The sequence below is a fragment of the Poecilia latipinna genome, unplaced genomic scaffold (genome assembly GCF_001443285.1).
Source record: "Poecilia latipinna isolate Pla-1442-1.1 unplaced genomic scaffold, P_latipinna-1.0 Scaffold1595, whole genome shotgun sequence".
In the NCBI taxonomy this organism is placed as follows: domain Eukaryota; kingdom Metazoa; phylum Chordata; class Actinopteri; order Cyprinodontiformes; family Poeciliidae; genus Poecilia; species Poecilia latipinna.
Genome location: NW_015114211.1, coordinates 79,661 through 104,148, shown reverse-complemented (window position 1 = coordinate 104,148; position 24,488 = coordinate 79,661). Strand labels below are relative to the sequence as shown.

At 37.2% G+C, this 24,488-nt stretch overlaps 1 long non-coding RNA gene across 1 annotated transcript in view; it reads right to left on the bottom strand.

Moving 5' to 3' along the window:
* LOC106963896 (uncharacterized) overlaps positions 1-12,450 on the bottom strand; it is a 25,134-nt gene extending 12,684 nt beyond the window's left edge. Inside the window, exon 1 of the long non-coding RNA XR_001428277.1 lies at positions 11,791-12,450. This is a non-coding gene — a long non-coding RNA (uncharacterized LOC106963896). The remainder of the gene's footprint in view (positions 1-11,790) is intronic.
* Between the last annotated feature and the right edge of the window lie 12,038 nt (positions 12,451-24,488).

The following is a 24,488-nucleotide window of genomic DNA, read 5'->3' as shown; positions in this document are numbered from 1 at the left end:
CGGGCCGCTGGTCTTGGTCTTGACTTGGTCTCGGGTTGGGTGGTCTTGAACACAACACTGACACCTGGTCACCAAATTTTATATGGACATGCACATTTGTAAATTCCCACAGGATTGGAATATTTGAAATATCAGAACATAGAATATCAGAAAATGAATTTAGAATTTGCAAGTCTCTTGAATTTGTGCTTTGGAATTAAGGTGACGTCTGTTTCAGCAGCTTAGCAAAATAATGACTAAGTATTAAATATGGCTTGTATAAAGCAGGCAGAAAATTATTTGAATGTTGGTTATAACTGACTCAGAGCCCAAAAGACCAAAAAAATGACCAAAAAGAAAAAAAAAAAGAATCATTCACAACAGTCAGAATTTCTTTAGTTTCATATTTGTGACATCAACCTAACAGTAATAGGATTCAGTTCAGCAACATAATTACTTTTATTTTGTTTTTGTTGTCTTTGGAGAGTTATTTGTAAGAAAATGATTATTTGAAGGCCTTCTTGCTTTTTGAAGTGTTTTATAAACCAAAATCTTTCTTGCTTTCGAGATTAGGTATTTTAAACTTTTTCCATTTGTCTGTTCAGCCGTCAGAAGCAAGAGAGATTTGTAGAGGACCAGAAACCCTTTGAAAAAGATTCTAAGATAAGTAGCGTACTTAGCTTTTGTAAATGTAATATAGCACAGACAAGAAAGAAATCCAAGCTTTACCCAAATCTTAATTATTAGCATATTTAAGACCAGCACAAAAACACTGCACCTTCATAGTTTGTTCAGATTTATTATAAATTCATTTGTACGTTATGTGATAGGCAGTGCATAGTAGTGAAGTGGAAATGAAAGCATGGAGGGTTTTTCAGATTTTTGCTTTGGAAAACAAATCTAAAGAGGTATGAGAATTTGATGGGAAAATTTCCCCCATTAGCAGTGGTAGCATCGTGCAATAGAGACAGGACACAAGGACAAGACAGCTGATCAGAGTTGATAGGAAATTGGATGGAGCTAACAGGTAAATCATAGAAAAAGAATACCCTGAGAGAGACTTAAGTCTTGTACCTGGAGCAAAAGTTTCTTTCCCAGAAGAACGATATTAGCTGTGAAACCAGAGCTACAGCGCAAAGTTAGATTTGCTCAATCGAAGTCTGCACCTACATCTGTGGAAAGACTTTTTTGCGCTTCACTTTTACTCTCCATCCAGACTTCCAAAGCGAGCAACAAGAACTGACAGAAGTCACTTGATGTACTAAGCAAAATGTTTACCATTGACTTACAGGGGCTTAATGCAACTACATGCAACTAACACACTTTTCAGAGAAAATACAGTTTGTGGTTTTAATGTGACAAAACGCTTTTTTTTTTTTCCAAGGAGAATCATTTTCCTGTATGGAAAAGATTGTCACAGAAAAGAAAGAGAAAACTGATCATCTACAATACCAATAAATCAAAACAAGTTCTTTAACAGATCTGATTATGTCTGAGTTGTACTCATTGCATTGTACGGTGACGAAAATAATCTCAAACAAAAGAGGAATGGTTCATTTGTTTCATTGCTGGTTGTGAGAGAAACAAATGGCCCCATTGAAACACATTATCTAACAATGCAAATAGCAAAATGTATTCCAGCTGAAGACATTGGCCAAGAAAAGGAGCTTTTTAAGGTGGACTATCTGAGAAGCTGACCAAAGCAGTAAGTGACAGTGGAGGGTTGAATGTGTCAAGCAGCCTGCATTTCAGCAAATGTAAAGGTTCCCAAGATGTCTCTGAAGAGTAGTTTGGTCTGATTCACATCAACTAAATACTGACCTCCTGTTGTGCTCTATTTCAATTTTATTGCTTTGTCCCACCGCTTGGCTCTAATCATCTGAGACATGAACCATCTGTGACAGAAAACCTTTACTATCCTGACCATTTAATATCCCCACAGTGTCAATTTGTTACACTTTGTGAACTACAGTCAAATTTTGCTTCTCCTCTCATTCTTGTTTTTCTTTTTTTTTTCTTTATTTTACAAAGCAGATATGCGTAGGTGAAAATGTGACCTCTTCAATACGACTTACGAGGAATAATGTTTGTAAAAATCTAGAGCTGATTTGAATAGTTTTTAAAAAATTAACTATTATTATTATTATTATTATTATTATTATTATTATTTGTAGTGCGTATAATCATCAATTTATTGTCATATTAAATCATGCATATGCCGGCTGTGTTTTTGTAGTTTTCTCAAAAGTGCAGTTCCATTACATCCATCCAGTCATAACAAGCGAAGATAGGCTCCAATTAAAGGCTAGCCATTTTATCTCCCTCTACGCACAACCCATCATCTCTTCTACATTCACTGTGTAAAAAGGGCTGCCCACACATGCTTTAATTACAACATAAAAGTGCAGGGCTTGACATATTCCCCTTCGCTGGACATAAACTGTGACGGCTTGTTCTCAGCTGCAGATAGCAGCCCGCTCCTTCGTGTGAATGGCCTTTCAAATGGCGACTATAGAGTTTCTAACTGATGTTGTCTGCCGTGTAAGACATGATGAATGTCCCTGCCTGCACAAAATGACTGCAGCACAGATTGAGGGGTGAGGGGTGATGTATGGATGTTGGCATCAAGTAGGTTAATAATGTGCAAGACAAACAAAGGTGCAGTGAATGTTTCCAACTCAGTCCTGGTGTTTCTATCAGCTCACACATCTTGAAACATCAAAAGATTGTCAGCTTATAGGATGCTGGGCAAATGTTTTCATTTGTTTGTTTTAATCGATTCCTTTCCTGCTCAACTACTTTCACTTTAAACTCAGACAGACAATGAGTCATTAGTTTCTCGTTAGACTAGTACATCAGAATAGAAGTGAAAAGCTATGACTTTAAGGAAGAAATAACTACGTGCCCCATATGTGATTTAGGATAAAGCTAAAAAAAAAAAGATTGGTGGCTTGTTGTCTCTTTTAGGCTTGTACTCATCCATACATTTGATAAACTATTCTTTAGAGGTACACTGCTATAAAAACTCCAAAAGAGTTCTTAATTTTTATTGTAATTTAAATCTTTCAAATTATCAAACAAATTTAATTATATGGCAAAAATCACCTAAATGAGTATTCAGAAATTGTCTAGAAAAAGTCTGGGGTTAAACCTAATTGGGCATGATGCTAAATAGGCCACTCAAGCACAAAAACTCTCTATTGTGGTTTAAGGAAAAAGTAAATAAATCTGCAAAGATTCAGCAAAAATTCCACCACAGCTATGTGCAAGACTAATTATCAGTTTGCATAAATACTTGATAAATTAGTTGCTAGTGCAAATGGTTGCAAAGGGATTTTTGATTTTTCCCATAGATCAAGACTAGTTTAGACAGCTTCTTGTCTAAAATAATGAGCAATCTGCTTTTTGTCTTTACTCAGGTTAGCTTTGTCTGACAACAAATTATTCCGTTGATGATCTCAAACAGAAAATGTCTGCTATAAGGCAAACAGTACTGAATACAGGCCCATTCATTAAATTGAAATATTACTAAAGAGTCAATTTATTTAAGGAAATGTATTACTAACTAAGTACAACAAATTAGGTAGATTAATTGCACAATGGTAGATGTTTGAAAGCCTTTATTTCTATTAAATATGATGAAAAAATGACATTTAAAACTATAATATTACATTAGGCCATGAAAAAAAAATCATATTTAAAGCAGAAATGTGGGCTCAAGTATGTTTAATGCCTGCTTAAAGGTTGTTATTTTCAAAAAGTGCTTTTATCTGACAAACAGCCATCATATGAACGAATATTCTAATATACTGAATAGGACTGTATAACTCAGCTGCAGATGAAGATTCTGTCATGCATCACTGGCTGGGAAGCATCAGTAGTTCTGTATGAGCAGGAACAACATCTACAGCTGTAATCAGTCAGCATGCTTTTTTGCCTTTTCTCATATTTCTTTCAAGGCAGAGTGGCAAGGTCAGTGTGCTGGTTCCCCCCAGCACGTGTTGCTTGACGAAACTCATAAAAACTTGAGTTGCCAAAACACATTAAACTCAATTATACCTGCAATTTATATATATATATATATATATATATATATATATATATATATATATATATATATATATATATATATATATATATATATATATATATTTGCCACATTGAAATTTATGTATATATACCTCATGTAAATGTTTCAGATGGTGAAACTTTGCAGTACTACAGGGGTGGTGCCACTGCTGGAACACATCACCCACTCTGCTGGGAAGATGATTGGCTGCAATCTGCAGTCCCTGCAGGACCTGCATGTCTCCTGGACACTTAGGTGGGCAGTAAAGATTGTAGATGATTCTTTTCACCCCGGTCATGGTCTCTTTAAACCCCCTCTGGCAGGAGGCTGTGGTTCATCAAGTTTCTTACTGTCTGCAGCTGGCCTCATCAACAATGTGCACTGTACTTATTTTATCTACAGCACTGTGATGCCTGCACCAGAAGGTAAAGTAAATGAATGTATGTAGAAACATATTTAATTGTAAATCCCCCTTTATTTTTCTCTTTCCTAGATACACAAAAGAGTATTATTAAAGTTCCTTCCTCCCAGCAGCTATTCCACAGTAAAATAGAGATAGATAGTCACAAATGTGCACATCCTTTCTGTTATTTGCAGAGTTTTTAAAACAACAAAATCATCATAGAAGTGGCAATAGGCCCCAGCCCTGGTGCAATCCTACAAGTACAAGGGAGTGCAAATCAGTGCTGTCACAAAAATCTGTGCTATATAGATACCTGTGGTGAGTAATGGCAAACCCAAGTCTGCAGGTAAATATCTCCATTCTTTACTTGACCACTTAACCATATTATTACATTCTGGGTGTTCACACTGGGTATCATACCTCTATTTATGTAATGTTGAAAAGGTGGGGCTGGATAGGTTTTAACTTTTATACATTATGAGTATAAATCCAGGCCCTATAGATTAAAGGGCAAATAGGTATAAAATTCAACCTTAATGTTTAGTATAAGAATTGTTTCTCACTTTTTGTTATGTTGGGTATTTTTAAGTGGAGAGAGGCAGAGGCAGCAGGTGATTTTGAATATTTCATAAAAAAAATTATGAGAAAAGCAAACTTACAAAAATACGGGAATCCAGAGTCGAACAAAAACAAACCATAAAAAGAAAAGAAAAGAAAAAAACAGCCAGGAGACACAAGGAGAATGCAGAGAAACCAGAGAAGCAACAGAAGGAACCAGCAAGGAATGACTGAGAAAGAGGTGCTGAAGTACTGGAAGGTTGATGCTGAAACAATGGACCTGGGATGATTAGCTAACTTATTGCAGGTGTGAGGGAAGAGAGCAAACGGCAGACTGAGGAGAGAGAAAGACAGACAGGAAATAGCACAGGACTGAGGGAATGTACACAGGGGAGTAGGAAATGAATCTAACAGAAAAGAAAACTAGACATAATTAAACCAGAGTAACTAAAAATAATCAGACACAAGAAATAAACATATAAAACAAGAATCACTAATAACAGACTGAACTAAAGAAAAACAGGATCAAGATGATCTAACCAAAATAAGAAACTAACACTATGTAATAAAGAAACTAGAATCAAATCAAACTACAAAATAACCTAAAATCCTAACACTTTATATTTGCCATGCCAAATGTTTCCATTTCGCTCTCAGTTTTTGCACGAAAATAATAGCTGATCAAATCAGTTTAGCTTTATATGAAGAAATCCTGATTAAACTTTGGAGTCTGCTTCATTTATAGTGACTAGAGACTCTTCAGTCCACCATCATAGCTAGGAAAACAACGTATGAGCAGAAAACCTGTAAATGTAATGGAACAGCATAGAACAGCAAATCATATAAAACAACATTTTACAAGTTGTGTATGACCAAAATAAAAAGTGACCCTGAACCAAAAATGATGAAATGAACAGGATAAAAGTAATAAACTATCACCTCTTAACAGCCTGTGTAACATGTTATCACTGTGGCAACTGAATCCAGGCCAGGGAAGAGACTTTCTGAAGAAAAGAGTCACCATGACACCTTAGCAGTATCTCCTTCGGGCGGTGCGATGCAAAATGGCCAGCTCGTTTCCAAACAGCTCTTTAACATTATTACATTTGAACAAAGGCTTCACTAAATCGATGTCATCTGGAAAAAAAATTAAAAAAAAAAAAAAAAAAAAAAAAGGAAATGATGATTTCCACAAAATCATAATTTCCATGCTGTTGTGAAATGAATAGTGAATCATTTCAGTATTCCAAAGTAATTTAAAACTAGTAGGTTTCTAAAATGTCATATATAGAATCTGAATATTGAAGTACTACTGTGTAGAAGACAATATATGATCCATCTTAGTATATGCAAACCAACTGAATAAAGACTTTTTTATGGATCTAGAGGAATTACAATTTGTCAGTCACCTATTCTCAGACCATATATTTACAAGGTCAATTATTTGTGCGAATGTCTTACTGTTTGAAAGCACTCCTTATTCTAAAAAGACCTCAAGAGTATAGATTTGAACTCATGGGTCCAGCTGTATGCAATCGGTTGTAAAAAGAATGAACTAAAAAGGACAAATTCCTAAGTCAGTGTAAGTTAGAGCTGACAGCTGGTTGACCACTTTAATCATTGTAGTTTCTGTCTGAAAGGGTCCAGTGATTCAAAACAGAATCAATCCTTCAAAATCGCTCGTCTTGATCCAAGTGTTGATAAAAGCAAAAGATCGATCTCTTAAAGTCACGCCTTGATTGTAATACTGAGAGAGCACAGTTGCTGCTTCTGTGTTACAAATTCCACGTTCGTTGAGCCACTGGGCATTTGGCTGTGAAAAAAAAGAGAAGGTGCCGCAGATGTGTGTGTCTGTGTAGGTTGTGGCAAATTCCCACAGGAGCAGTATGAAACGGACTGAATATTTTCCTCTTTGCATTGCCTGAAGTCTAGCACTAAATATATATGCATAAATGCATAAAATAACAAATGCATACAGCCCATGGCGTGTATCTATACACACAGAAAAAAAAGTCCCACACACAGTTTCAAGACTGGAACTGAACACACACCTGCTGCCTCTTGTCACCACTGATGCTCATACAGAACAAAAGTCGACTCCATCAACTGTCACCCGCAGTGACAACAGCTCGGTAACTCACTCTGGAATAAAGCATGCATGTATTAAACCTCAGAAAAACTAACCTGAGCCACAGTATGATTGTCTTTCTATCTGCTATAATAACGTATTACTACTCTGTGGTAACAGCACACCGCTTCTTATCACTCAAATGCAAAGACACAGAACAGAAATTATTATAATTTTGATCCTGGCTGAAATATATTCTTTTATTATAAAGGACTTCAATACACTGATCCATTACCCAACCATACCTAAAGGCTAATTGAGAACAGTTAATGAGTTTATTTTCTAGAGCAGGCCATTTAAGTACATTCAAGTGGATTTATTGGTTTTACTCCAAGAAACTTCCCGTAAATGCGTACTTTTGGAGAAATTGAAGAGTGAATTATTCTACTATATACCATGTGGTTCGGTTGTGAAACATCTTTGGCAAGGCCTTTTTCTTAAAGGGTGCCCTTGGCAGCAGTTACCAACACAAAATACACATAAAGTAAAGAAAATCCTTGAAGGGAGGTCTGTGCCAATTTCATACTTCTCTCACAGACACCAGTGTAGTACTATGTACAAATAAAAACTATCAGTTATTAATACAAAGGAGGAAAAAAAGGACAACAACCATGGTGGCAAACAGATGTAGTTTACTCTAGAAGATAACGCTAAAAGTCTCAACCACTTTGAAGCTGTTAGGAAAATAAAATTGCTTCACTTTTGCTATTATGTGTCTTGCCACTTCTGGGATGTTGGCTGTTCTTAAATAAACAATCTTTGAGTGAAAGAAAATAAAACCGATACCTAGGTTCATAAATAAAAGCAAGTTGGGTGAAATTACAAACTATGGAAGTTTGTGAGACATGGGATGTAAGTGGCTGTCACACTGTATCTAAAAATCTGTTTTCAGATATATACACTGTATCTAAATGGAAGGAAATAAATCACTTTTATGAAACATCAAGTCCTACTAGGCATGTTAAAGCTGCTGCAGTACAAACCTCTCTTAAAAATTTGTTTTTTTTTTCTTTTACATATTTGTTAAAACTGTCACTATGTTGTGAAAGTGATATATGTGGCAGGTAATCTGCGAAAAAAATCAAGCTTCTCCTCTTCCTCCCAGTGCTTCTTTTGCAATCTGCAGAAACACACTGCTTGTGGTCAAAAACAACCAATCAGAGCCAGCAGGAGGGTGTCATTGCTGTCAATTAAGCCCATGTATGTGATGCTCAATGTGTTAATGGTAGAGAAACAACTTTCTGTTGCAGGAAAACTGTTTATCCAGAGTCACCATGCTAACTAGCCTGAGCATGTGTGGCAGGCTGTACCATAAGGAAGAAGCTGTAGCACAGCAGAGAGCAGGGGGGAGAGTGTGAGCAGCGTACACACAAGGATGATTCACAGCACTAAGACCGTCCTTCTGGCTCTGATTGGTTGTTTCTGACTGGGCAGTTTATTCTGCATTCATCACTGGGAAAAGCTTGATTTTCTTTTTCATACCACTATGTCATTGCCCATGTTTCAGTGACATAGTGACAGGTTTATAAAATATGTAAAAAACTTTTTTCTCTATATAAATTTAAATCTTATTAAAACTTCAATGTTAAGGTGTGGCATCATTTTGTAAAGCAGTGTCCACTGAGGAGGTTGTATTGTCATGCTGTCCATGTAATTTTTTTTATTGCTGTTTTTTATGCTTACATATCAAATGATGACCTTGGGCTAAAAGTGAGGAGTTCAAGGACAGTTTATAAGTGTGACCCATGTGGAATTAATTTTTAGATGAAAGTTGATTAGCTACCATCAGTTGGATGCACTTCATGCATTTAGCATGCTGACATGGGTATATGCTTGGTAGCTGTGTGTGCACAATGTAACATTGAATTCAATAAAATTGCAGGCAATTTCTGCAACATTTAGGTAGCAGTTGTAAAACTGTGTAGTAGTGACACATAATAAATTAATTTAATTACTCTACAATATATTTGTATCCTTCATTAGGTTTTTATTTTGTCCAATAAAGTTTTATTTTGGAAGGAAATTAATGACAACATAGTGAGCTTTAGGGCAGGCCAATCTTCTAACTAACATTTGTTGGGAGTAATTATAGTGAAAGCAGAAGACACACAAAATACTCAGTCTTAACGCAAACAAGCTGAAGTTCATTTTACCTTAATTTGATCTTATGTAGAGACTCAGTTGATATTTTTATTTAAAACTATGATGTATATTCACTGAATTGTTTAAAATACCTCCAGGTGCAAACATTCCTTTCCACAGTGACACTCTTCCACTCATTTTGGGGAATACCAAAGCATTTACTAACCAGAAGGTCTATCGTCCCTCCAGTGAGTTGTGGATCAATTTCGGACTCCCAGTCAGTCAGACATGTCCCTAAAACCCCCAAAGGGAGGTATCCAAATTAGTTGTCCAAATCCCCTCAGTTGACACCCTTTGATGTGAAGTGGCTCTATTCCAGACTCCCTCAGGATGGTGGAGATCCTCACCTTATCATTAAGGCTGAATCAGGGATTTTTTTCTTCTCGTCTTGAGTCACATGTTCCAATCATCGGTGAGGGTTGAAACGTAGACACCACATATAGGCAGTAACTTGTAGTTTAAGGGTGAGTTATTTTTTTTATTAAAATAGAAGGGAAATGTAGCTCAAAACCACTATATTGTATAAATTCTATATTAAATTAAAAACAGATCTATGTGGACCTATTCCCTCTGTCTTGCAGACTTATTTAAACTATGGAGATGAGTTTGAGTATAGTCAGGGTAGAGACTTTGCTTAGCCATAAAAAGAAAGCTCTTAAAAACAGTACCAAATAGTATAAAATGAATTTGAGAGCAGTAATTACTAGTCGGGTAAATGAAAGGGCAATATAAAAACATCTATGCACTTTTGTCTGTTTCACAAGGTTTTATGTGAGAAAGGCTAGAATGCATTCAGCTGTGCAGCAATTTTAGGTTGTTTGATGTTCCTGTATTTTCTTTATTTTTAAATCTTTTTTGTAAAAATGACAATATTGGTTCATTATGAGATGGAAGAGCATCCAGTTTTTGTACAGATTTTGACAACATTTCAGTGTTTTTTCTGCAGCTACCTTTGCAATGCCACCACCAGTTTTGCACAGCACCTGTTTTATGTCACTGCATTTTACTATCAAAGATTACAACGATATTTAAAGAAAGCTTATTTAGCCATCTTTAGACTCATCTACAGAAGCTGCCATATACAGGTAATTCACTTTAACTCAACAGTTGACCGATCAGAAATGATGGAAACTGTTTTGGCTCACAACAGAATCATTAGCAGTCAGTGCATCTGTTTCCTGCTCATCCAAACAATAAACAGTTTGGCAGCAAATTGGGCCACATGGGATGTTTTAAGGATATGAGCTCTGTTCATGCGTTGAATAATTTATCACGTGAATGAGTCAACTTCCACCCTTGTTTCTGCATCTGAGCAGGGGGCAATAAGATTGACAGTTAATTTTCAGCTCTCTTCATGAGGCTAACTTGTTGCTGTGTGAATACTGTTTTTTTTTTTGTTTTGTTTTTTTTTTCATAACACACTTAAGTATTTCAACCTTAACATGAAAATGCTTTTATCATCATACCAGGGGGAAAAAAGTCTGACCTTTGAGAGCAATGACATTAGCTTTTTGTCTTGAATATTACAAGATTTTTCAGTTTGTAAGTGGGAGCCCTGTGGATACAGCAAACTACAAGCAGTGATCAGCCTGAGATCTTTTGACACCAAATTATTGCTTTTTCTTTCTTCTATTTTTACATTGTGACTATAGAAGACAGACTTTGCCAGAAAGTGCTGTTTTATTTGGCATGTAGCAGTGATAGGCTGGCTGGCCGATGATGAAGAACGATTTTTTTAATAGCAGGACAAAGAAATACTTCAATAGAAACATGGGCTGTGAAAAAAAAAAATGTTGTCTACCTCATCTCTCTGGAGTTTTATGTTTTTTCTGATTACACACATTAATATCTATGTCTATCAAAGTATTTATTTGAGAGGCGAAGGGGGTAATGATGGGTCAGAAGTGTCTGTCCAAAGTTGCGGAGGTGTTGGCGTGTTTCTGAATGTGTGTCTTGGAGCGGGTAAGGAGGCTGGACAATGATGGATGGAGAGATGGATGCAAGGATTATCTGGGATAAACCTCTGACTGTTGATTTTATGTCAAGCCCTTTGCCTCTTAGCTACAGGAATCAGAGTACGGAGGACTTTCTGGTTGTGCAGCACAAAAAAGCAAGAAAATCTGTATGTGTATGTTTAACCTGATGGTGCAGCTGACTGACAGTTGTGGGGAAGGAAAGAGATGAAGATGAGAAATTGGCAAAGCGGTGAAAGAAACAAAGCGAAAAAGGTGACAGACTGGTAATGAGGGGCACAACATGTCTAATGGATAGTTTGTTTGAAAATGAAGGTTGGATATTGTTTGGGGTAGAAGCAATGTGGTGGACTGATAAATAAGAATGGGCAAATTACAAGCTCAGCCACAGAGAGAAAGGTAATGAAAATGTGATTTAAAGAGAAAAAAATGAGTAAAATCAGAAGAACACAGCAGGAGAAGAGCAAACCCCTGAACTATCTCCCCCAACACACACCCCCACCACCCATCCAATTAACACACACGTTAACACACTCACCCATATGCTTTTTCTGTCTGTGGGGGAGCCACCAAACCAGACCGCCAATTGTAGTCCCAGAACAGTTACTAAAAAGCCGGTAGAGGGCTGAAGAGAAGCGAGGTAGGAAAGGGGGAAGCAGAGCGCAGCAGCAGTTCCTGATCAAACAGGCAAAGCTTCTCGTACAGACGAATGCACCAAAGGAAAAAAGGGAAGAGGGGCGAAAATGAGGAATGTTCAACTGACACCTGAACGAAACTCTTCCAGCTCACAAATCCCAGATTTACTCCACATCCACCTGATAGATGAACTCTCAGCTGTTGATATTTAAACAGGCACACCAGCGCGCTCACACAGCTCCCTCACTGAGCGCTGTCGCAGTGACACCATCAGCAGCAAAGCTCCTCAGGCGGACGGTGCGAGAGGAGAAATAAGCATGGACGGACCTCTGGCACCTCCTCCCCTCCTCCTTGTTATTCCTGTTGTACCTCCTTGTCAGCTTTATCCAACTATTCAGTCAGACAGATGGGAGGGTGATGCTTTTCTCCTGCTTCTTTGCCATTTTAATTCAGTTAATTATTCCTGCGCTGCACTGCTGCACAATCTCTCCTCTTTCTGTGTCCTTCACTGTCGGACTGACTGGGGCTCCACAGCGCAGAGAAGCTGGACTGCGCTTAGATCCCTCCCTCTCCTCTCTCTGCTGCTGAATGTCTTTCCATGCTTCCTCAGCCCCCTCCTACAGTTCAGTCTCACATCTCCCGTGACTTCTCTTTCACAGTCAACACTGCATAAACAAGTGGAAAATGGTTTTGGACCATCAGATTTTCTTCATTAAGTAAAAAAAATAAAAAATTAAAATCAGGATATAGAGTATAAATAGCCATTACAATAACAATATGCAGTTCCTTTTGCTCCACACAGTCAAATGCTTGATGTTGTAGAGTGCATATTTTATGAGTAGCAACTTACTGCATGCTGTAACTCAAAACATTTTGAAAGTGAAAAAAGTGCTGACGTACTAAAGGAAGCACATTTATAACAGAACAGTTAAGTCAGATGTTATCCAGACCAATCCAGTGAAACGTGAAAATCCACAAACCACAGTTTAGATTCACCTGAAGGCAACAGCTTCAGATTGTACTGATCTAACAGTTGGGGTACGCTGAGGCTCTGTTTTGGTTTTCAATAAACTAGACTGCTATTGAAAATTGTATTTACCTGAGTAACTCAGTTCACTTCACACTTCACTACTTTGACAGTTATCACAGATTTTGAAAAGACTAGTTGTTCACACCAGACTTAACACCTGTGGCAGCAGCTGGATCACACACTACAGGATTTTTCAGACAACCTAAAGCCAAACGGGCGCATCAAACTCTGTCTTGGAGGCGACAACATGAAGGAACAAACAGACCACTGGGTGGCAGTAATGGGAAATGCTGTATTTTCACAATGCAAATGGTTATACTTATTTTACATAAAATGAAAGAGATGCAGTTTAACCTACGTGAATCTTAAAGAACAAGTGAATATGATATGGAAAGTGTCAATTGCTATACTTACGTTAAGAGTGTGGAACATGTTACGGCCCCAGGCCATGTGTGCTGGGTACTGTGTGTCGGAGTCTGCCTGCTCTTTTTGCATCTTTGCTGTGGAGCGTGTGGAACCAGAGCAGAGTCCAACGTTGACTCTTTCCTCCTTTCAGTGGCCTCCTGACCCTGCTGCCCGGCTGCTGGGCCTCGTCTCGTCTTCATCAGGCACATTTGAGTTTGTCTTTATTTTCGCATCTCAACACACACAGTCAAGTTTATTTGCATAGCATATTTCATCAGCAAAGCAATGCTTCACATGACAGAAACATTACTGTAACCATTTATAGTTATAAACATTGCATTTTGTCAAATGCTTTAGTCAAAATCATCAATGTACATCAAAAATATTAATCATTGTTCCAACTCTAATCACATGGGGTTTTAGCCTTGATTAAAAAAAAAAAAAACTGTGTTTTCACTGTTTTGCTGTTTTCTGGAAGCTTGTTGGTGCTTCTCCATGCTTGGTTGCAGACCTGCTGTAATGACACCAGGTCTTTACTGTATTTTGGTCCTAAGTCATTTGGAGATTTAAAAACTACCAGAATTATTTCAAAGTCTATTCTCTGAGCTGCTGGGAGTATAAGAAGCTTAGACCTGGGGGGATGTGCTCTGTCGTCCTGGTTTTAGTCAGAATACAAACAGCAGCGATCTGCATCAGCTCCTGGTGTCTGATTAAACTTTGTCGGCAGGCCTGTGACGACACTGTTGCAGAAATCCATTCTATTAAAAATAAATGCATGGATGTGTTTCTCTGGGTTTTTCTGCAACATTAGAACCTCTTATCCTGGAAATGTTCTCCATGTTATTGAAGTATGACTTTGTAATTGCTTTTTTTTTGTCTTTAAAGTTTCAGGTCTGAGTCCCTCACTACCCCCAGACAAGCATTTGTATAATCCCACTGGTACTGACACATCATATATATATATATATATATATATATATATATATATATATATATATATATATATATACATATATATATATATATATATGTTTTTCTATACTCATTTTCTTTACTCATTTTCCTTAACAAATTTTCCTTTTGTGCAATGTTACCCGTGGTATGGTCCACCAATTTTGTTATGACCCTGAGCCAGTCATAGCATATGTATTTAAGGCTGAATTTGTTTTCTTTTTGTTGCATTTAGAGCGACTTTAAATGTTGGCTGTAATCTAAAACTGTAGTGAATTGTATTCAAACAAACAACAATGTTATGTTTCAGTTGTGGACCACTTTGTTTCATTGACACGCTATATTTGTTATTTGTTCTTATTACAGAAAAGGAACACAGGCCAATTGGTTGAAACACTGGCTCAGCCAAAGAAGCCATGAAACATGTTTATGTATGTTGAGTAATCAAAGGTAAAACAATTATGCCATTGAGTAGTGGATGAGTAGAAAATCAGGAAGCATTGTATTTGAGGATGAAATGTGGTGAGAAAAAAAAGCAAGCATGACAAAGGTATTCCATAATTTTTTTTTCTTCCCTGATTCCCTGATATGCAAAGACGACAATGTGAGGAGTCATCAGGTTCAGATTGTGAAAGAGTAGTTCATAGAGCACGAGACAACATTTTCACACCTGTACTGGACCTCTGACCCCTCTGAGAACCGTTGGGTTATCCTGGAGAAGGTTGGACGCTCCCATCATCAATACCAAATATTGGTGAAAAATTAATGCAACACTGGATGGGAATAATTATTTTGACATTGCAGAAGCTTGTAGAAACAATGCCCCAGTGAATGCATGCTGTAAAGGTGATCCAAACATAATATTAGAGTGTGTGTGACCTTTATTTTTGTTGGGGAGTTTCATTTTGGCCTGCAGAACATTAGATATAAAACGGAGCCATTTTATAATAGACATATCCATATTTGTCTGTGTTGCCTAGAGATCATCTAAAGCAAATAATTTAAAGCTTCAGGGATCTTTTACTGCTCTGTCCTGATGGTAAAGGTGAGGAGTGTAAACTTGGAGTGATCCCATAAACTCAACAGACAAATTTGAGGAAAACATGCCAAGTGAAAATAAAGAGGCTCTTCATTTTGTATAGCAGATGTGTGGGTCTTAGACAGAGTTTTCCTCTGTTTGTTAGCTATATATTGTTCCAGCCAGAGTCCTTTCCAACTGCTTTTTCTCTCATTGTTTTCTTCTTGCCTTACCCGTCCTTCTGTGCTTACACTGCATCTGTCTCACTGCATTATCTCGCTCTGTCCTCATCTATCTCTGCTGTGTTCTGCACCTTTTTTTTTTTCTAAACAAAGGGCTCCCTTGGGTCAACAGTGTACTGAACACACCATCCCTACACAGCACTACTTACACAATCCTCTATGAGCAAAGCATCTGAAGAAAATGTTTCGGTTTGACATTCCCATGTTTGCTGATTCATTGTTGTTCAGCATTGTGTGTACGTGTAAACTGATTTCTAATGTTGCTAATCATTAGGAGTTTAAGCATTTAAAGAAACTGAAAAGAGAGCATTCTCACAAGAAGACGCAAATGAATAAAAACCTGTAGTTCTTTGTCAACTACTTAATGTTTGGCGTGAACAGAGGCATGTGGAAACTTTTCTTCCAGAAATCTGCAAAGTTTAATACGGATTATTAAACAGAATTATGGCCTACTGTTTATTTAAAGAACATGCCTGCCTGGTGATGTGTGGTATTGTACAACAACAGATGAAGAGCAGAATCCACATGGGCGTTATCAAGCAGCAAGCACTAATAAAGACTGAATAAACACAAACAACTTCCCTCCTTAATTATTTATTCACAAAATGCTTTACAAGAAACTCTTTAGCTGAGTTAACATTTGACTAAACTATCAAGTAAATATGAAAAGAAGTAATACAGGGAAAAGATGTCTGCAAAATGAACAAATAAGAATAAACTGAAGCCAGTAAAGAACTGAAACCAATGCAGTGGTGTCACATTTCACTGAGAATATGAAGGTTTAAGAAGTAAGATTTGGTTTGAGGAATTGGTTATGGATATTCACTCTCAATTTGGCCGACAGACGATGCCACATTTGGTGGCTCAGTATAACAACAAGGAAAGTGATGGCTGCAGCATTAATTAGCATCAATTAATGCTAATAAATTAATGCTAGTTAATTAATTAGCATTAATTAGTTAGTCCTAGACCATAACACTGATGGTCTAGGCTAATCGCAGTGTGAATAAACACTATCTACATACCTATCTACCTATTTACATTTCCTGTCAAAAATGAAAATCTGTCAGAGGCCTAAGAACTTTGTGTTTAACTGCATGTACTCTTTGATGAAAACAAAAAAAAAACATGTTTTTTTAGCTCTCTTCTCAAATCCCAGTCATAGCAGACAGATCCTCACACTAAATTGTGTCCTTCTGGAGGTTAAAAGGGAATTATTTCCTTCCACTGTTACCCTATGCTTGTTCAGGTGGAGGTATCGCTGCAAAGTCTGACACTAACTCAATAGAAACACTTTTTTTTGATCCAGCTGGATACCCAAGCATTATAATTAGGATAAGTTATGATGTGTGTCTGTAGTTTAATTTTAATTTGTCTATATAAATGGATTGATTTATGTATTTCTGCTCATAAATTTGTTAAGTACCCTGAGATGACATCTGTTCTAAATCGGTGCCATATAAACAGACTGAAGTGTTTCATTAGTAGAATTATGAATTTAGAACATAGCTATTATTGTTCTAAGAACCCTATTCAAACAACATGCCTCTTTTGGACTTTCCTATGACCACAACATACAAATCTAACATTCCACATAATTATTTCAGTAAAAATCTGCTGAGAAACAAACTGGTGAGGAGCATTGAGCCAACATTATTTACAGGCTGGGTCCCTGGTACTGCAGCTATGATGAGTCTAGAAGGCTAACCTAAAGAAGAAGAAGAAAAAAAAAATAGGGGAAGGGGAAGGCTTGGATCATGGAAGAGCATACTGATTTATTTTAGATGCCAAAAGATTTAATCTGTAAAAATACAGCCATGAACCAAAGTGTAATTTGTAAATTCTGGCCACCCACACCACCCCCTGGAGTCAACAGTGCAGGTCAAAGCTGCAGAAGCATCTGCTCTCCTCAATCCTTCGGATGTGTGCTATAACATTTCTATTTCCAAATATCTTTGACACAGTGAATCTCAAAGCTGTACGCAAAACTCTGGCTATTATACCAGAGTTTTTGTGTTGGGAAAAAGATGATCATAGCTTGTTCCCCCAAAATTTCATGTGTCATTTAGCCTGCACAGTTTAACCGAAGAACAAAAGGTGCAATAATATGGTTTGAAAAGTGTGCACACCCTCTTTGTGATTAAATTTCTGCATAGTTTACTGACAGGTAGGCAGGAATCCTACATAACACTAATGATTTAGTAAATTATAAACTTAGACAACAAACAAGGAGCAGGCAAAAGAGGAACACAAAAGAATCTGAAAGAACCATGGAAGAATTTTAAGTGGAGACAAAGAAACACATTGGACTTTAGGTCATTGAGTGACATTAGAACCAGGGGAGGGAATGCAGAGCAGCTGGGTGATAAATTAAACTCGAGAACTGAGGAAAAGTTACTAATTAACACAGAAATGGACTCAGAGGAATCTAAGAAGAGGCAGAATGATCTAACCAAATACTGAAATTAAATAGTAAAATAAAAAAAACTGAATGGTAGAAAAGAAAAGGAATAAAAAGGAGCAAATGATTTCAAAATACATTTTTAGATGATTGGTAGTGACAAAAATAACAGCCCAAAAAAATATACTACAACCGAAGCAGAAAGCATTACGTTGTTTCCATTGACTGTTATTACTGTTGTTGTGATGAAATATCTTAACAATAACATCTCAGATCTCTTAAAATCTCTGTCATGTTCAACTCTAATATTCACACTTTTGCAACCAGGTTATTGTGCCTTTCTGCTTTCTAAACTTCTCATGGCAGGTTTGTTGTGTTATTTCAAAATAACAATATAATATTGTTGAAATCATTAATGTGGTCTCATTTTGTACTATTTTTCAACATGGGTTGAAAAACACAAAGTCTCAGTAAAAGCCATGCTCCTCAAAACCTTAAGGGATTTAATAAAGACACACCCTATTTTAATTCTTATAGCTATTACGAGTTTTCCCTTTCATTTACACCATTAATGTTAGAGAAAAAGTGGAGAGTATTTTCTTTGTTTCTTTTTTGTTTTTGTAAGTAAGTGTACCACATTTGCATGGCTTACGCCTCTTGTAAATAGAGGACTGAATTAGAGCTGTAGGTTGAACAGATCATGTAAGATGGATGGTTCTTCATTAATGGACACACTCCTTGAGGCATTAATCAAGGTTCCTTAATACAATCATGCAGTGTGCGAGGCTGCAACACAGAAAAATCATGCTTTATATCAAGGTTGTAAAACATATTAGTGTTAATTAACAATAAACAAAAGCAGGCCAGTTATATAGATTGAAAAGCTATGTGTTTAATAAAATATGTTCACCTTCAGTTTATCTTCGATCCTGTAGACAGTGGCCTGCTATTCAGTTGTTTTCTAAATGAAAGTAAATCTGCTTTTGTTGTACAACAGTTCCTGTGTGATGCAGACAAAGGTGCTAACACAGAAAAAAATCATTCAACATCAAAAATGTAAAAAAATGCATTCTTTTTTATTTTATTTTACTATATTCCAAAACGTAAACACAAGTAATTACTTAAATAAGAGGAAAATCAGTAAGCAAAAAAATTCTTCAAGTGGTAAAGAAGCTTATTTATTCTATATGCATTCACTTTACATGTTCTTTCAGCTCGTAATGAGTGTTGCCGAGTATAGAAGAGGACACCATATCCATCCCTTCATTTTCCAAACCAGTTTTGTCCTGTTAAGTGTCACAAGTGAGGCTGGAGCCGTTCCCAGTTGCCAGAGGGAGCGATGCAGGGCAAAACCTTGATGGGTCACCAATCCATCACAGAGCCAAGACAGAGACACACAAGACAAACAACAAAACCCACTACAGTTCAGTTTTGTTACAGTTTCTACTTGAAAAACTAAAATGGAAACTTCAGAACAGCTTTATCATTCAACTAGGGTGACAAAAATAATTGTTTTAATTGTTGACATTTGCGTAAAAACTCATCAAGATACAGTGATGTGGATTTTTTTTTTTTTCATTTCATTTCCTAGAGTATCACATACATGATACAGGATGTTATATTTCTAAATCTGCGCCTCATATGTCATAATACTGTAGTTCAATACAGTAATATTGAAATGGGTTATCAGTGAAATTTGACATGATCCAATTATGAAGTCAGGCAAACAAGATGCATTTACCACCAGAAGCTTTAAGACTTCATGGATCGACACTAAATCAATGAAGCAAAGCTATTAACAACTTATGAAAAGTTATCAAAATTGTCATTACATATCTGCACACGTTGCAAACAATGAAGACACTGAAAATGTTAACTGACTGACTCATTTGAATCATCTTAGATTTTACATAAGAGAATCCAAACACGCCTTAAACCAGAGGAGACTGAGCTGAAATACGCCCCAGTCAGGTATTTCTCTGTGCTGCGCGGAACAAAAATGACCCTTCAACGATTACTAAACTCGACTCCAAACCGGTGCACGTCACACTCACTGACGCTGCATTATCTGTGCCATTTTGTTATCTCAGTGGCACTCTAGTGTAGTTTTCATCATCCCTTGCTGTCATCCTGTTGCCACATGATCCCGCTGCTCACACAGGAGAGAGAAGGAGAGAGAGAGATGGAGGTGAATTGACACTCCACCCTGACTCCAGCTGCTCGCTGGCAGAATAATGATCAGCTGCTCGGCATGCTGGTCACATCGCCTACACTATCAATGAGTGAGTGTGCCAACCAGCGAGGGAAAGAGGGGGAGAAGCAGAAGAGAGGAAAGAGGAGGGAGGAAGAGAGAGAAAGGCAACAAGGTGAAAAAAAAGACAGGAAAGAGTGGAGGATGGGAGAAAGGGAGGGAAAAGTGGGAAATGAGGAATAAGAAGGGGAAAAGAGGACAAGAGGCGGAGAATAAATGAAGGATGAAAGATGAGTGAGAGAAACAGAGGGCGTGAAAAGGATAGAAGCAACAAGGTGAATAATGGACAAACGATGGAGAAGGATATGAGAGAAGAGTGGAAAATGAATGGGAGGTGGCAAAAGATGGAGGGGGGATTGAAGGGAAAACAAGATGAGGGTCTGAAGGAATGAAGATTAATGTGATTCTACTCATACATGTAATAAGTGCACAAAAGAACCTGCTGTAAGATCAAACTTTTATTTACATTTGTTTTACTGGTTTTATTATTTCCCCACAAGATGAAAAACATGTCACAAACACACACACACACACACACACACACAAAAATGGATGTTAAAAAAATATATCTATTTGTCACAATATGCGTCTTGAAATTGAGCCGTAAGGCCTGAACACACAATTTTAACGTGTGTGAAACAGAAAGTTTGACTTTGCCCTCGGCCGAAAAGAAGGCAGCTTTTGCTAATTCAAGCTCGTCAATAGACAGGCTAATCAGATTGACTTAAAACTGATGCCTCCCAAATCCTTAAGTAGACGTTTAGGCTGTTGCTGCATGGAACTAGTTCATAATAAATCATAATCAATCACTGCAGTAAAAGTCATCTCTGTAGCAGCCAAGGAAAATCAAAGAGAAGCTTCTTATACAAGGAGAAAATGTTGCAGCCCAAATCCAGATATGTTGGTTTTCTTCCAAAAAAAACAACACATCTGGTTTATTGCGCAAACAAATAAATAAAACACAAAGAAAAAAAAATGTGGCTGAATTACAATATTATCAGTCATGTTGAAAATGTTTAAGAGCGCAAAAAGGCTTTAGTTTTTAAAATGCTATTGTGAGAAAGTGAACCGCAAACACTGGCTGGAGCCTCGGTGCCCTTGCCTTAATGTGCTGGGCTGTGGCTCATTTACTGCTGACTGTAATAATTAGCTTCTTTCACATTTTGACATGTCACAGCAGGAAGACGATGCCTTCAAATTATGAACTTAATTACCTGGACCCTTGAAAAGAACAGGGCTCAGGTTGTGAACAAATATTGAATTTCAATAAACAGTTTTGATAAATAACGTGTTTGTACTTTTCTCAGTCTGGTTTTGTGTGAGTTAAACTGACTCTTCATCCAGTGGGAAAAAAAATAGAGCTGAAAATAGGAGTGTCTCTCCTGACAGGGTTGGAAACAACTTTTGGAGGTCAGTACAGTCAATTTGTGTGAATCTGTGGCAATGGCTGAAAGTGAATGCTCCAATCTATTTTTTAATTACTTCACAAGCAAAAATGTGCAAAACATTCTTTAAATGTGCAGAACTGGCAGGCAAATACTCTAAAATAATTGTAGTAGTAATTGCACTTCTGTTAGATATTGATTTCAATGGTTGGGTTCATATCCACACTTCATTTTTTGATTTTTTTTTTGACAAAAAGATGAAAGTTTTGTTTCAGATACTTTCCCCTTTACAATTTTGCTTTACTTTGTGCCAGTCTGTTATAAGAAAAAGAAAACTCCAACAAAAGGGGAAAATGTTTTTTATTGTAACATGACAAAACTGGTGCAACCTGGTTTTGCAACGTGCAAGCTGTTTTTCTCAAATTTTATCGTTTTACGTTTAATAATAACAGACTAAATGTTACGGTTTTGTAGCTGCAATAGTCCACATGACTGTTAATCATACAATTACTGCTGTTATTAAGATAGTAACATCATATGTAGCTCCTATGCTACTGTCATATTATGATGAAGAGTAGGACCCGAATGCAGGGAGGAGGTAGGCAGGTCATTCAAAAACTAAAGATTTTTTTCCCCACAAAATTACACATCACAAGAGGAACGCAAGAAAACAAGCCGGTGCGAGTAAACTGGAGAAGTGATTCTAGAGTAAAGAGTGGGTGGTTCATTAGAAACTGGGCGCAGTCTTTTAGGGAACTCAACCAACCGACATTGAACTACAGTAATTGGATAAATGACTGGTAGGATGGACAGGGAACATCTCATTGACTAAAGGTTTATTTTGACAGGATTTCTTCTCTGGTTTTAAATAACTCACCTTGAGCTCCTCAAAAACATTTTGCCTGACTCATCACACTTCTTTCTTCTGTACTGTGGAGAGAAAAGGTCGTTAATGACAAAGACAGACATCACAGCGGGTTGTCATTGCAGCTAAAACCACCTACCTGTGGTGCTTTGGCTTTTGGTCCAGGGATCAATAATCTTCAGCTATGAGCACATCTCATGAGAAAAAAATTCCTCATCTTGAAGTTTTTAAACAAAAAACAAAACGGATTGTGTTACTGCAGAAATCAGCACACAAAAGGAGCAGGTACCGAAGGTATTGTCTGCCGTCAATGCATGCAAACCGGATAGGTTTGTCTAAACAGCAGGCTTTGGGGTGATAAAACTTTGGGATGCATGCTCAGGTGTCTGCTCAGGGGTCACTTTGTGCTGAGCAGAATCAGCTACTTGCTGTGCTGAGCAGTGCTCCAACTGACAGATAAATGAAAATGTATGTGCACCTGAATATCCAGGATACTTTACTTAAAAATAGCTTAATGGAGCAGGCAAAACAGAGATACGAGTCTGGTGACATATGCTGATGAAGCCAAACATATTTTTCTGGAAAATGTGCACCAAGTGATCTTTGGCTGGCAGCTCTCACCTTGTGGCAAGGGCATTACAGTCCAGCACAACCAGGAATTCAATGGTGACAAATACTGTAATTAAGCTTTTAATGACATCATGCATGTATGAGGATTATAGATGTGGATTGATAAAGCGTTTCATTCCCATTGACCAAACAGGCGATTAAGATTTACCAGAAGATGGCAGATATTTCTTCTTTTTTAAAGAACACAGTCTTTTTAAGCTAGCAATTAAGTCAATCCCCCAATAACATGTTTTACATTTACATTTACATTTCCTCAGAAATTGTGCAACTGCAAGGTATAGTAGTAACCACAACATAACTACGTTTTAAAATCTGCGTTTCTCCATGAGAGGGGAGTGCTTCTGCACCCAATAACTCTCTCTACTCGTTGTTTATGAAAGGCTTTGAGAAAGCATGAAATATTTATTTGATATCTCTCTGCAGCTTTATTTTACGGTTGAAAACATAAATCACAAATTGTTAGAGTGTCGGAGATAACGCAGTATCCCTTGATAATAGCATCAGTTTACCTGCGACAGTGTAATGCAGATGTGATGAAATGAATGAACAGTTACATTTTGGCCTCAAAATTCAATTTAGATAAAAGAGTGTGGAGAGCCTCTAATGTCAGTCATTTGGCAGCGCTTACCATCATGGCCATTATATGCTGCTTTTGGCTCACACTGAGCTGATAACTGCATGTTACGAGTGAGCAGGGACAAGAAACATCAGGATGCACCAAGTTCTTCATTATAAAGACGTTCAACGACAAATGAATGAAAAGGTAAAAAGTGTTTTTTTTTTTTTTTTTTTTTTTGCATGAACTGGGAGAAATTTAGAAACAGAAATGAGTAAATATGACACTGTTTATTCTCTTTCACAAACATTCAAATGTTGACAGAGTGAGCAAGGAGCAGATTCTGTTCAACAGATGCCTCAGAGCAGCAGGTCAGAGGTCACACCTTATACAGAGCCCAGAGTCCTTGGTGTGTCCTTCCTGGGTTCAGTTCCCAGCCTTCATGCCTTTGCTGCACGTCTTTCTCTCTTCTCTCTCTGCCCATGTCCTGTCTGATAACTGTGAGTAAAGGCCACTAGTGCCAAAAAAAGAACAGAAGGTTAAAATTCTGCATCAAGAGGCAAGTTCTGCAAGACCAAGGTCCTGTCTAGACTAACATTCTGCTGACAAAAAAAAAAAACACTTTTTTTTCAGGAAGCATTTTTCCACCTTTTTTCACATGCAAGCAGATTTTATTTTAAAAACGCTTTAAACCATGATAATGTTTTTCACAATTGTTTTTTTTTTTGTTTGTTTTTGTTTTGTTTGTTTTTGTTTTGGTGTTTTCAGTTGGTTGTTTACTTAACAACCACAGGCTACTGTAGTATTTGAAGAAATGTGCAATGAAATTGTATCAAAGCCTGCAGATTTGGAACAAACTGATTAAA